This window comes from Sabethes cyaneus, chromosome 3 (assembly GCF_943734655.1).
Source record: "Sabethes cyaneus chromosome 3, idSabCyanKW18_F2, whole genome shotgun sequence".
Classification (NCBI taxonomy): Eukaryota; Metazoa; Arthropoda; class Insecta; order Diptera; family Culicidae; genus Sabethes; species Sabethes cyaneus.
The window spans coordinates 247,274,335-247,289,879 of NC_071355.1; the positions used below are offsets into that span (position 1 = coordinate 247,274,335).

General features: G+C 39.8%; 1 protein-coding gene and 1 non-coding gene across 2 annotated transcripts in view; one reads left to right on the forward strand and one right to left on the reverse strand.

The window, feature by feature from the left end:
• Positions 1–892: 892 nt before the first annotated feature.
• Positions 893–964, reverse strand: Trnac-gca (transfer RNA cysteine (anticodon GCA)). Its single transcript has one exon. It is a non-coding gene; the product is annotated as a tRNA-Cys (tRNA).
• Positions 965–2,443: 1,479 nt separating this feature from the next.
• The window catches only part of LOC128743977 (cGMP-dependent protein kinase, isozyme 1), a 68,745-nt gene continuing 55,643 nt past the window's right edge, over positions 2,444–15,545 (forward strand). The window contains exon 1 of the mRNA XM_053840691.1: positions 2,444–3,175. The gene's annotated coding sequence lies outside the window, so the exon portion shown is untranslated. The remainder of the gene's footprint in view (positions 3,176–15,545) is intronic.

Sequence of the window (15,545 nt, forward strand, 5' to 3'; positions counted from 1 at the left end):
GAGTCTTCTCTCATACGAATTGTATAGTACAAACACTGACAATCGGACGTGTAGCTGAGAACGCTAGATAAACATACCCGCAGAATGGAAAGAAGTTCACGCAACGATAATAAATAGTTGGAATTGGCTACGCGCGGTCAAGTGTGAACAATCTCGTAGCAGAATACTGGAAGTGAATCATAGCCAGCAAAGAAGTTTACACTACTGCGGTTGGGCTAGCACTAGTTTAATGCAGTAACAAGAATGTTTGTCGCCTCCACCGTCTAAGACGGGCAAATAAGAATTACCTTTAACGAAGGCAATTTAGCCGTTGACTTGAAATACTTGAAATCAATTCGTTAACTCACAAACTTATAAGTCTACAATAATATTCGACGGAATAAAAGTCCAAATAATAAAAGGTCGCTCACTAAATTAATGACTGTAATGGAATCATTATTCAACGAAATACTAATGACTCTCAAAATAACAGTTAAATATTTGTTCGGCCGTTTTACCTAAACAATAAAGCATCCTTGAACTTTGGAAATGCCAGCATAATATTTCCTATCCATAACCTTCGTCCTACTATGTGGGTACACCTAACCTAGACTGACGACTTCCGTCCGATTTCAGAAGTCGTTCTAAATGGGGCAGCAATTTATTGCTACACAATGTAGTGTTCTTCCCTGCAATAATCCGCTTTGGCTACCAGCATAAAGAATCACAGGAAAATTCTACGTTTTGTCGCTGGGAAATTCCAATGTTGCACCGTCGTGCACGACGCTTATTACGGTCATAATTTATTTCCCAGACGAATTGAAGCTTTCCCTGCTTTCCGTGTTGGCCATGGTCAGCACACCACTCAACTTGAAGAAGCGAGAAAGTTTACAAAAAAAAAAATGTTTCCTCAAGGGGGCACCCGGGTTTGAACCGGGGACCTCTCGATCTGCAGTCGAATGCTCTACCACTGAGCTATACCCCCGTGGTGACGATGACACGGCTGGGGGTCACCCGCCGCTGTCTGGCAGACCTGCTGCCGCGGTCGCGCGCTGTGACCCACGCACGCTATGCGAAAGTGAAATGGTTCTGGTAGTAAAACCAAAACAACGCAACGTCGCGAGGTAACGAAAAATTGCAACAGCAAGCGAGCGGTCGAATATATTACGACGTCGTCGTCGGTATCATCATCTTCATCATCATCGTCATTACGATGATTAACGAGTACTAATTGAGCAGGCACGGTTTGAACAGAGGAAGGCTAACAATAAGTCGAACCGGTGAAATCTAGCTTTCCGGAGGAGGGGTTATGATTTCTGGAGCCATGTGTCTTTCTTTCAGATTTATTTATTAAGCAGACCGGAACACTCTGGTCAGTGTGAATTTTTAGATTAATTAGCGTTTACTAAAAGCATTCAAATTAAAATTTTCATAAATATTTGTTTCCCAAATGTCAGGTGGCTTCCCCTGAGGGGAAAAAGAGTTGAAAGATACAAAAAATTTAAGCTTCCGTGACGACGAAGGTAATCAATTATGCTTAACCAATTATCGGTCTTTTTATTCATTAATAAAGACCTGCACGGAAGAATGAAAGCCAAAAAATTGCGTTGCTTAGCAAGTACGACTACTTGCATTGGCATAGAGCAGAACATTGGCAGACAACTTATCGAAGTACGTGTCATGTGGAAAGGTTTTGATTTATTATTAAAGTCGTAATCAATACAAGAATCATTGTACTGACCGCTTCAAGCTAGTCGGCTGACTAGTACAATTCTTTTGGTGGATATCTTATTAAACTTTAGTTTGAAGGTTTCGATATCTTGAAATTTCGGTGGGTATAAATTGAATTGTTTCTTTTTTCAACTATGTCATATAGTTGAATAACTTTCTTGAAAGGTATAGAACTAAAAGAAAAAGTAATCGATGGAAAATCCTCGATCCACTCATTAGGGAAGACTTTTCAATGCTTTGACAAGCAATTTAAAATCAGAGACAGTGTTTATCCTACTTTCTTGACAAGAGTGAAATAAATTTCAAGCATATTAATATCAAGTCAGTGACCCTAAAACAATTAAAAAAGAAATAAAATCTGTAAACAAAATCTTGTCATATAAATGTCTTATTCAAACTTGTTCGTGTTCATTTTTTCAGGCCATATTTTTTTTCTGCTGATTACAAACAACACCAACTCAGCCGGTGTGTTCATTTTTTCCGCGTTGGATAAACCAAATTCACTACAGACTACTAGAATGTGCCGGTTGTTAAGCAAGCACGCGATATCTATACCGTAGAATAGTGCACATATAAAAATGATTCCACAGCAGTAGCATGGAAAGCAGTGTGATTGGAGAAAGATGCGCTAGCTAGTATACCTCCGCGGAGGAGCTCCGGTGGTGGTGTTGGTGGAGCTCAAAAAAAAAATACTTATCATGGCAATTGCGGTGGCGTTTGTTCTGCGTGTTCGCTCACCGCTAAGCTAGCTAGCTAGCTCGCAATGGTCGATCGGCGGCGGCGAGCGCCGGTGTGTGCCGTCCTTTTGGTTAGTTGACTACCGAAACCGAAGCAGAACGGGTGTAGCGCGAAAGGCGATCCAACAATACACCACAGCACAGGTGTGAACCCCGTGTGTGTTCACGCTAATCATCAGCGTTCGCAAAACGCCGAACTCTCCGGATAACAGGGCAAACACACCGTTTGACTGAGTGAGTAGTGAGTGAGCAGCAGCAGCAGTCGCCGGAGCTTACCGGTCGCGGATTGAAGACTGAACGGGTGACGCCTCCGCGATTAGTGCGTGTGTGCGTCGTTGAGCCGTAATTTTGCGTGTCGGCCGAAGAAGTGAAGATGACAAGCAATCAGCGCGGTCGGCGTGAAGAAATGTCACAGTAAATCCGTTGTGGTGACTGCATTCTGTGGGCGGTCAAATTATTGAAAGTGATAAATTTGTCGGCCAACGAGAAGAAACTAGTTTTTTATTGTTATAGTTATTGAACCGGTTGGAACTGGCGGCAACGGTGTTATCCAATGGTTGAAGAGTTCTTTGGACTTTGTTTTGCTGCTGGTGTGATCGACAGTTTTGTTGTGAGTTGGCAGAAGCAGACTACCAAGCGTTTCCATTATTCATGTTTTGCTTCCGACTGCTTCTGAATAACGAATAATCATTCCACATCATCAATACCATCAGGAGAACGAAACAAAAGTAAGTAATTATCCATATAAACTCCACAAAAATGTTGTTCTTTGGTTTGCTTAGTGATTAATGAATTGGCCGTGATGAGTTGCAACTGTTGCTCCTATTTTCTGTGAGCGACTGTTCGCGACTGGTTATTCATTAGGTTTATTTTTAATAAATTGTGGTGACTCAAGGTAAATCAAAACTTAAAAATAGCCATGCTGCTATTTTTTGTAGTATGATATATTTTATTGATTTGAAAACAGATTTATGAGGAAACATAAGACGTTTTGTATGTAATTGAAGTCAGGAAGTGTCGGATTAATCCCTAAGAGATATCAAACAAACACATAACACACTTCCAAATAGCGGCAAAAGTTTGGTTTCGTTTTTGTTGTTTCTTTTTTTCATTCAAAAATGTAAAAAAGCATTGATTGACTTAATCCTGTGGGTAAGGCCATGCTTTAAGAGCTTCAGATTCTCACATGAAATTTGTTTTCGATAGACGATATGAAAAGTGTGCTCAGAACGGTTTGCTTGACGTAACAACATTCTGTTGACGCGTGTTAGCACGCAACTTATGAGTTGTCAGCACTTAAAAACAAAACTTCGGAAAGTTTGCTACACTAATTCTCGAAGCAAAGTTAGAATAAAATTATCGTTTTCCAAAATTTTCTGTGAATGTTTGCATAATTTATTTGACCTATTTGACTGATGATTGATGATTTGATTTATTAAAACCTATTTGAAAAAATAAAAAGTAGAGCAGAGGTTGTTCAGTCTTTAAATAAAGTAGACGATTTGTTCTCTTTAACGCCAACGTTTCGATCTCAGTTTCGGCCCTGAAGAAGATTCAAACCTTAGGATTTTTGTGGGCTCTATACCGTAAAGAACTAAATAAAAATAAGTATAGGTACGGAGTGTTAACACTCCTAACACGAAACCGAAATGGAAGTTTAAACAATGTAATGACCCAAAAGTGAAAAAAAAATTTCTTCGATTTTGTGACTTTTTTAGAAGGCTTTCACATAGAAAATAATATCCTATACTAGTTGAGCCCAAAACTTACGATCCGAAAATTAAAAATGTCTGTTAAGAATTCAGAAAACTGCGGATACATTTCATTGGCCAGTGTTTGCGAAGATGTTTAATCTTTGTAGTAGTTCTTTGAGTTCTTATATTGCGTCATATTGGATTTCTTTAACTGAATAAAAACATTATATCCACTGTGCTGATTCTATAGGCGGGCAATATGACTTTTTTGTGTGAGTGGCTCTGAACCGTCTATTGTCTGCCGCAAACTGATTCATATGGTTGGTGTTAAGTCAAACAGAACCGAGTGGCAAATTTCTGACTTCGAGCAAAAAAACTTTCAAAGTTTGCTGCATTCGAAATCATTTTCTAACTCTGGCTGTTTGCAACACTTATGTAGTCTGATTAGAGTAAAATGTCACTTAGAAAATTCTTGATCGTTTGGTATCTCTAACTCATTTTTTAAAATTTTGCGACTTGGTTCGGTCTTATTTAACACCGACCATATGATATTTACCCTTATTCTGCGAGGCGAGTGACGTGACCAGGGCTGTCATTCGCTCACACTATGCGCCCAATGTTCCAATATTATGCCTTGTCGCACAGAGCGATTCGGCAACACACCTCTACAGCTAATATGCACACAGCGTACGAGCGAAAGCGGAGTGGGAGCGAACAACAGCACTCGGTGAAAATCGCCCAGTGAGTGACAAACAGCACTTGGTGCTGCCCTTTGCCACACTCCGTGCGGAATTGCGCAAAAAAATTGTTTTGTATTTACAAATTTTCTGCCCTTTTAAAAGTGAAAATACACGCTGCACTGAACAACTAATATGGTCTATGTTAAGTTAGTACGGATCAGGCACCGCAACAGTAAAAATGCTTTTTTTTTAATCACACCACTTCAACTGACCCAGCGCAGGGTGTACAATCCAGCCGCGCAGAGTGCGGCTCTTGGTGTAGTAAAGCACGCAGCAAATTTATCACTCTGCGTTTGCGGCTGCCTTTTCTTGGTGCGCGTAAAACACGAAAGAGCGTGTTTAGCAAAAGAGACACTGAAGGGAATTTGTGGGCGAACACACACCGCATGGCGAGTGTTGTGTTGTTTAAGAATGTGTGTCTTTTGGTCTGCGCTGCGGTTTATGCCACCTCTGGACGTGACTATGTTGCAGTCACCGAGAATCAGGTGACAATTGTCACCTAGGTGACTCGCCTTGTCACTTAGGTGACAAGGGTTTCTTACGTAGGTGACACGATTGTCACTTAGGTGACTCGACTCGCCGTGGCGAGTCACGGCGAGTGACAATTGTCGTATTGAGTCATGTGACTCGCAGAATAAGGGTAATTGCGACAAGCAATCGAGTTGAGCAGGCGAGTGGAGCAGTCGAATCAAGCAATCGAGTCAAACAGTTGGGTCGAGCAGTCGAGTCGAACAGTCTCGAGCAGTCAAATCGAGCAGTCTAGTCTAGTCGAGCAGTCGAGTCGAGCAGTTGAATAGAGTGGTCGAGTCGAGCAGTTAAATCGATTAGTCTAGTCGAGCAGTTTAATTAAGCAGTTAAGTCGAATAGTCTAGTCGAGCACTTGAGTCGAGCAGTCGAATCGAATGGTCCAGTCAAATAGTTCATAGTCAAATAGGGTCAAGCGGTTAAGTCGAAAAGTTGAGTCCAGCAGTTCATTGTAGCAGTTGAGTCGAGTGGTTCATTCGAAATGTTTATTCGAGCAGCTGAGTCGAGTAGTCCAGTTGAGCAGTTGAATCGAGTAGTTAAGGCGTGCAGTTGAGTCGAGTAGTCCAGTTGAGCAGTTGAATCGAGTAGTTAAGGCGTGCAGTCGAGTCGAGTAGTCCAGTAGGGCAGTTGAGTCGAGCAGTCTAGTCGTGCAGTTAAATTAGTCGAGTAGTCGAGTTGGGCAGTTGAATCGAGCAGTTCAGTCGAGCAGTTGAGTCGAGCACTCGTATCGAACAGTTTACTTAAGCAGTCTAGTCGAGCAGTCGGGTCAAGTGGTTCATTCGAGCAGATAAGTCGAGCAGTTCAGTCAAGTAGTCCAGTCAAGCAGTTGAATCGAGCAGCTAAGTCGAGCTGTCGAATCAAACAGTTGAGTCAAGCAGTTGAGTCGAGCAGTCGGGTTGAGTGGCTAAGTCGAGCAGTCTAGTCGAGCTATTGAATCAAGCTGAAAGTTGGTCGAGCAATCAAATCGAGCAGTCTAATTGACCAGTCCGATCGAGCAGTCTAGTCAACCAGTTGAACAATCGAGCAGTCCAGCAGTCGACTAGAGAGGTGACTGAGAATATAACCCATTGATACGAAAGCATGACGTCCTGTCAGGGACCTGTTCTTAGTTACTGATAAGCCTCTTATGACGTCCTGTCAGAGACCTGGTTTTCGATACAGACATATAAATAGATAGTTGTGGAAAGTAAGAAAAGGTTTAATTGTCACGATATTTAAATAAAATCGCTCTAAGCCCTTAATCTTGTTTGCCTGTTTAAACCCCCCCCCCCTCCTTTTATTGCCCAACATCAGATGGACAAAAACTTTATAAAATATATGTAATGGTCTAGTGTTATCTGGTAAATAAAGTTATACAAATTTTGATTCATTTGTGCGCTTTAACTACGAAAATTATATTTTTGCATTCGGAATTGTGCTGAAGAGAGATACTAGCGAGAGTAAGATAAGAACAGAAAGAGAGAGAATTCAACCGAAACAAAAAGAAAGAGAGAGAGAACAAAGGAACTAGAAAGAGAGAGAAGATTAAGAGAATAACAAAAGAGACAAAGAGAAATTCTCTCTCTTTCTCTCTATTTCTCTCTTTCTCGACAAAAAGAGATAGAGTGAGTGATGAAAAGTAAAGGTAACAAAAAGAAGACAGGAGACAGAGAAAGAGAGATAAAACAGAGGGGGCAGAGAGCTAAATAGGGACAAAAATGTACTAAACAAAAGACACTAAAGTGACAAAAGTGCCTAAAAAGAAATAATATAAATAAATCAAAAGAGACAAAAAAGATATCCAGAAGCAAAACCAGGAAAGAAACAAGAATTTGACAAAAAAAAGTCAAAGAACAAAAAAGAGTAAAATATTGACAAAACGAGATAAAAACAAGGCCATTACAAATATTTTTGTCCTTCCAATGAGTGAGAAAGAGAGTGCGAGAAGGATAGAGAGAGTATAAAAAAGAGAGGGAGAAAGTAAAAAAGAGATAAAGTGTGAGAAGGAGTGTGTGTGTGTGTGTGTGTGAGAGAGAGAGAGAGAGATGGGAAAAGTAAAGGAGACAAAAAGAGACAAGACAGAGAAAGGGAGACAAACCTGGTGCGAAAGAGACACAAAACAGTGGGTGGCAGAGAGCTAAAGAGAAAAGATAAACAGGGACAAAAAACATACTAAACAAAAGACAATAAAGTGACAAAAGTGTCTGAAAAGACTTACACAAAATTGATGAAAAATAGACAAAAAAGCAAAAATGAGAGCCAAAAAGTGACGGAAAGGAGGCAAAACAGAAGCAAGAAATAGACAGGAATAGTTAAAAAAAAGTGTCCAAAACAGAGTATAATATTGACCGAAGGAGATAAAAACATAGGTAAGGCCAGTACGAATATTTTATAAAGTTTTTGTCCTTTCAATGTTGCTCAAATCTATTCTTGCTTTTCACATAAACGCTATTATTTTCTATGCAAAACCCTACCAAAAGAGAGAAAAAACTGAAATTTTGAACTTCCACATCTGTTTCGTGCTGGAAGTGTTGATACCCGCACACCCATTTTTCGGGTTCTTTAGGTTATAGAACCCACAGGAAATAAATAAAAATCTTGTCTAATCTTTTTTTAAAACCAATTTAAGTAACAAAACTGACAAAGTGACAAAAATAATTTAAACATATGTAATTAAAAATTTCGAGGTCTCTTGTTTTTATAGAAAACTCCATGCAAAATTTTCCGATCGTCCCGAACTACGCTTATATTTTGCATATAATTTGCAATAGTCTGAAAAGTGACAGAAGAAAAAGTGGAACATCGACAACAAAAAAGGCAAAGATACTCATAAAAGAACAAAAAAGTATAAAGAATAGCCATAAATTGAGAACAAAAAATAAATAAGAAAACATACATAAACGAAATAAAAGAAGTCCAAAGTGACTAAAATCGCCATAAGGCCATTGCAAATCATTCTCAAAGTTTTTGTCACCCCCCTCCCCCCGCTGGGAAATTGAATTGAAAAATTCGTTGGTTTTTGTCTTTTTTTCGTAGATTTTTGCATGGAAAATAACAATGTCTATATTAAAAACAAAAACGTTACAAAAAAGTAACAAAAAGATGGAAGAGAGAAGATGCACAGATAGAGAGAGAGCTATTTCAGGTCAGATTTGAAAATTGAGTTCAAGTGCAATTTCGAATCCAATTCCAAGAAAAGATGTTTATTCTTGACATATACCTATACGTATTAACTGAAAAGTTTTCTTTTTAATTTAATTTCTGGATCTGTTTATTTTTTTACTTTCAATTTAGTCGATATTTTCATTCTTTTTTTATTTTAAATATTTTATCAGCTTGATTCTGTTTTGACTAATTAATGCTATAATTAAATAGCAAGTACAGTAATGTTCCGATTTTGCCACCTCCCGATTTTGTCTACCCCCGATTTTATCAGCTTTTTATCCCGATTTTGTCAGTCTATAAATTTTGTTTAACTTTTGTGCTTTTAAAAAGGATTTATAAAACTTTTCAGCCTGCTTGGAACTATTCTGATTCTCTGGGGAGAGTTTTTGAATAAAATGATGCCTTCTTGCGAGATATTCGGGGTCAAAATAAGGGTATTTTGATAGTAAAAGTTCTATAGTTCCTAAACAAGGAAAGATAGAGGTATACTATATCCAGCAATGTTGTGTATTTTTACTATTTGTACAACTTTGTAAAACTAGAAAAAGTCATTTAGCAACTACAAAAACAGCTAAAATAGAAAAACTGATTTTAACGATTTTTCATTTATGAGAAATAGGATTTTTCTATCTTTGCTGAAGAGATAGAAGGTTACTGTCTTCAGCAAAATTTCTTGTAATAATATGCTGTAAAACTTTGCAGAACACATCAATGTGTTATATTGAAACTGAAGAAAAATACATTTTTTATTGCACTTTTAGCGGGATTAAGGGGAATTAAACAAAATTTGAATTTCGCTGGACGATAGAACTTTTAATTTTAAGAAACTCTTCCAAAGGTTTCATAAACCTAAAACCAAGTTTTCCCACACAAAGCTAATGCGCACCAAAATGTTTTCTGGACCAGTGTGCTGTGTCCGGTTCATTGAGCATTCGGTTGACAAACTGAGGGTTGAAATTTAATTTTTAGTAGAAGTCTTCGATATTGCAAGGTCTTAAGTCTTGAATTTTGAAAAAAATTTCCCGATTTTATCAGTTTCCCCATTTTGTCAGCCCAAAATTCAACATGGGGCTGACAAAATCGGAACATTACTGTGTCATCTCAATTTTGTTCAAAGTATATTTCAATTTTTTTTTATCCGTAGTCGCATTTTCGAATCTCGACTATGAGCAACTTCGTATATCTACGGAGCAGTCCCGTCGGCTCTTTCCAGCAAGGAAAGAGGTCACCACTGCGATTCTCAAAAACCTCTAGATTCTGCATATAAAAACAGTCTGCTCTATTTTGGCTGATTATTCTGTACTAAATATACGGTTAGGTAGTTACAATTAGCTTGACTATAATTAGCTAGAATTCCTTAACAAACGTGCGCTAGAAAACAAGAAATTATGAAATACAAGCCAAATGTACCAAATTGAGATTAAATTGAAAGAGAACTTAATGAAGCTTGGTAAAAAATATAAAGAAACCATGCTTAAAATGAACAACGAACCGAGGAGGAAGAAAGTTAGTCAAGTCAAGTCATAATTGTCGAACAGTTGAAACCATCTTGGGATGACCATAGCTATAGTTAGACCCATTTTCATTGTCTTCCCCATTTCATACCCTCATCTAAGCGTTCCGGTTGTTTGTACACACTAAAACTTGACCAAAGATCTCAAAAACAAAATTGTTCCGGAAACATACGGTTAACCTCGTAGTTTTGTTTTAAACGGCTAAGGTGAAACGGTTTGCAATAGTTATAGATTGCATCCTTAGAGAAGATTAAAGTGTGAAGGGGAAAGAACTGAAGAATCTATATCTAATTTTATTATCTAGTTTTTCTTACATGTTCTACCTACATGTTACTAATTCAGTTAAACTAGAGGAGCGCCTTGGCACTGAACACAGCTTTGCGGTAAAAACGGATCTTCGTCCAACTTTTTCAGTATCTAATTAGCGAACGTATGGCGTTGTTCATGACATTGTGGATTAAATTTCTGCTATGGAAGGAGACTGAAATTTTTATGCAAATATTTTTACCTGGTGCATGGGTAGAATTGCAATAGCTTTACGGCCAAATCAGGGGTCTTTAGAAATACTCTCGATTATAGCAACGGTTGTAGCTTCCCTAGGTTTATATCAGATACGCGATACGTTACGAGTTCTCAGTAACGATTAGAGCGTATTCGGTGTGAAATGTGTTTTTAAATCGACGAATGCACGAAGATTATGATTCATGACGAATTGGCCCGTCATCGGTTAGTGTGTTGTCGATCGGCTGAGGAATCGAAATGAGAAAAAAACCTTAACCATGTTACAACGTTAGCTGTAATTTTATTCAATAGATTGAACAAATTTAATATTAAAAAGAAGAGAAAAAAATGGACGTTAGAGGCTCCAGAATATAAATATTTTTGTGTGCTTCCATCAAATTTATGGCAATCATATTTGCTATCAGACCGACAACCATGCATTTTGATTAGATTAACGATTCAAGAGCGTCTGGTTTTTCACGTGACCATCACTGCCATAATTGCATGGGCAAAGATTCATCACCGTATCCATCGAGTAAATAAACAGACGACGTATTTGCAACATTTAGCATGCCTCAAGTGTTGAATTTGATCATTTTGCAAAAAGTCTCAGTTTCCGATGGAGTCGCGTGGTAAAGGGCTCGAGAAGCACCCTCATCGTTTGGTGGCGGCGACGGCGACGACGGCTTCGTCGTCGTCGGTGACAGATTAATCGAGGTAAAGCGTTGACATTTGTCGGAATAAGTGCAATCAAACACAAACGGTTTTGTTGGGTACTTCGGTAAACATCTCGTAGGTATATATAAATAACAGTTTACTTTCCATTTCCCATGTGATCCGGTGCTAAGTGCCGGGGCGAACCGGTTTTCGCTTGAGTGGAGACAAAAAATTTTTTTTACAATAATTGACAATGACAGCGCGCGCATTGACGCGCACCCTCCATGTTGCGTATTTTTGTGGTCTATCTTAGAGCGGTGGTGATTAGGCGGATTTTGACTTGGGGGTGGCTTAGTATTTCGGTTCTGAAAAAAAAATTCTGTGCAGCAATCGGCGCAGGTTCGAGCCACCTGTTTGTGCTCTTTTACTTCTGTGATGAAAGATAGATGATAGATAGAGCAAGGGTAAGCAAAGGTGACCGTCACCCGCCGGATGCGCGGATCCAATCGGAGTCGGCATCAGGCACTTATCGGTCATTTATCAAGCTTTTCGGTGATAATTTGTCTGGCTGAATAAATTGGTTAGATTGCGTGTTTTCTCGCGATGTCATGCAGTGATAATGCAGTTGATAATATTCATTCTATTTTTGTACATTTATTATGTGCAGCGGATCAATCAGACCCAGCAAACTTAGGCATTCAACCGGTCAGTACTTGCATGTGAATGAATATTTTATCGGTAAAGCTTTAGGTATTTAGGTGCAAAAATATTGCACCTAATTTTTTGCTACAAACCTCCAAAATGAATCAACCATTTTTTGATCGGTAAAATTAAACAGTTCTAATCTAAAACTGTCCAATTGTTTACGATTATCACTCCTAATCGGAGAACACATTTGTGCAACCCTCACAGTCGGTTTTTTTTTATTAGACGAGCGCACTCAAGTGGTCAGCTGATTAGTTTAATCTTCAATTTGTTTTCCAAATTGTACCAAATGTGGGACAATGGAAGTGTTCAATTGACGAATTGAATCGATATTCGTATAACGCAGAAAGCCGTTCGATATTCGAATGCCACTTCGCTGTTTCTAGCCAAAACTGGTGTGGGATACTTTTGCTTATCTCCTAATCTCTTAATTTAGCTTCATTGTTTGCTTACGGAACAAAAATAATTGTTTCACTGAAGAGTGAAACGTTCACGTTAAGAGTGTACAAAAACGCATTTGTAGTAGGCATTTGCAGTCAGGGTAAGCTTATTTGTTTACATAACAGGAAAAATTCTTCATACGTTGAGTAAAGTTCGAAAATAATTCGGAGAAAGTCTGCACAGAAAAACATAAAATACAGAAAAGCTGTTTATAATTGATGATAAAAAAGTATTAGGCAAATAAATAGACCATGAGTCAGAAAGGTAAATTAAACTATTTGTGTCGAAAAAAAGCCAGCGGAGCTGATCGTACAACTAACCATGCTAATATTTTAAAGAAACTTTCCATCGTGTAGTGTTTTCTGCAGATTTCCTTTTAAGAATATCGCCGTCGCCGCCGCTGCTCGCTGCAAGCAGCTGTTTGTTTGCTATATTATTCCGTAAAGACTTTAGCTGCTGAAAGGAAATGCTTGTCAGCGTCAATTAAGCTGCATCGGACGCACGGCGACGGTGACTTTTTCGCTGGCGACGACAACGACGACGACGGCGGCGGCGATAAAACCACGACGAAATGCACTTTTGTTTACCGCCTTACCGGACAGGGGACAGACAGACATTGTCCGCCGGCTGCTGCCGCCAAGTATCCATCTAATTTATGTACGTAATGTACACATCATTATCAACCCTCCAACAAGTCGCGAACAAATGAGCAATGCGCCGGTTGCAATTACCTGTGATACTCGCCGGTGGAGTCTAGAACTGTGCTCTACTACCAACTGATCGCTGATGTGGATCGGTTGTGGCATGTGGGTAATTTAACCCGCTGGGGGTTCTGTGGAATCGATCCATATTTTTATGCCAGTCATCTAAATTGATCATTATCTACTTTCGCGCGCTGCCCGCACGTTGCCAGTCTGACGGCACGGCCGGCGGATCGCACACGCAGCTAATTTTCATTGCATCGGCAGTCGGTTGACAGAGAGTAGATACAGCCGGTTTGAACGAATTGTGGAGTTTTTTCTTTTCATTTCAGAGTTTGAACTAAAAATAGCACCGTTTTGCGGATCAATTGGGCTAAATTAAGAGTTCATCTGATCCAATCATTTAATTTTGCTGGTTTATGCGATATCTACGTGGTCTGAACTGAAAATATCAGACTCGTATTACCAACCGACTCGGTTGATTTCGGTGGGATTCGAGGCAGACGCGGCGCTGCGTGACCGCTGTTGCGCTGCTTGGCTGCGCTTTGATCTTACACTAGACAATTTATTATATTTGTTGAGCAATACGCAGAGGAATTTTTATTGTACGTGCTTTAAAAAAGAGTGTATGCAAAACAAATTCACAGCGTTGTCTTTCATATTTGAACATTTCCACGTTTCTGGATAACAAGTCTAGAGACACACCTCTATGCGTGATTTCTTTTTCATTTACACATTTAATTTTTTGATACTGGAACGTAGGAAATACATTAAATTTTTGGGGCGTGGCATTGAACCGTTGATATAATTGCCTGGTCGTTCCGTTTGTACGAATTTAATGAAGTTCATCTCTACCTGTATCTCACAAATAGAGTATAAGAAGCAAGTGGACGCAATCTACACGGACTTAAAGGCAGCTTTTGATCGGATCGACCATTCAATATTATTTCGTAAACTTTTTCGACTCGGTGCGTCCCAACAACTAGTGCAATGGCTCAGCTCGTACTTGCGTGACAGGGTATTGCGCGTGAAGCTTGGCACGTGTATTTCTGCGCAATTTACTAATACCTCGGGTGTTCCGCAAGGTAGTAATATGGGACCACTACTTTTTTCACTGTTTTTCAACGACGTCACGTTGCTATTGGACATCGGGTGCAGACTTGTGTACGCTGATGACTTGAAATTATTTCTACCTTTTGGAAAAACCGATGATTGTCGCCGCCTGCAAGAATTACTCGATACATTTGTTGATTGGTGTAAACGAAACTGGCTCACACTAAGTGTGGCAAAATGTGAGGTAATAAGTTTTTACCGTATTAAAAGTCCGATTCTATTTAACTATCAGATTGAGGGGTCTGAGCTGCGCAGAGTAGACCACGTTAGCGACCTTGGTGTGTTACTTGATACTAAGCTAACATTCGACCTACACCGTGAATCGATTATTTCGAAGGCAATGCGTCAACTGGGATTTATTTCTAAAATTGGACGAAATTTCAATGATCCGCATTGCCTGAAATCCTTGTATTGTGTTCTGGTTCGGCCACTGCTTGAAAACTGTAGTATTGTATGGTGTCCTCAGCAGTTAACATGGAACCTGCGCATCGAACGAGTACAAAGGAAATTCATTCGGCTTGCCCTGCGACCCGCGACCCTGCGACTGTCAACCCGATATTCTCCCACCGTATTCTGATCGCTGCCGGCTACTTGATCTAGACTCGCTAGATTATCTACGGAAAACGCACCAGGCAGTATTCGTGGCCAAAGTCATCAACGGTGAAATCGATTCCCCCAGACTTCTATCTCTATTGGACTTTCGTGCTTCGCAACGGACTCGACGTTCCACCGGCTTACTGCAAACTCCATTCCACCGTACCGTCTTTGGATGTAATGAACCCGTTACTGCATCTGTTAGAACATTTTCTAAAGTGGAAGAATTGTTTAATTTCGACGAGCCATCGTATAAATTTGTACAAAGGTTAAGAAGCACCAATGTTTTATAGAACCCATTCATGTAGACTGATATAGCCACACGGATCAGGAAGGCCAGGGGTGCCTTTGCAGGTCTGCGAAACATTTGGCGCTCAAACCAGATCACTCTAAGTACGAAAACCTGAATCTTTAATTCAAACGTTAAATCCGTACTGCTGTATGCCTGCGAAACGTGGTGCGTCTCAGCGGAGACAACGCAAAACTGCAGGTATTCATTAACCGGTGCCTGCGATATATTATTCGTGCCTGGTGGCCTGATAATTGGATATCCAATGAGGAACTCCATCGTCGGTGTCATCAACGGCCGATAGCCACAGAAATTCGTGAGCGTAGGTGGAAGTGGATCGGACACACCTTGAGGAAAGGAGCGAACGAGGTTTGCAGAGCAGCACTCGACTGGAATCCACAAGGACAGCGTAGAAGAGGCAGACCCAGAGGCTCATGGAGACGGAGCTTAGCCAACGACATCCGGGCTGTAGACGAGAAC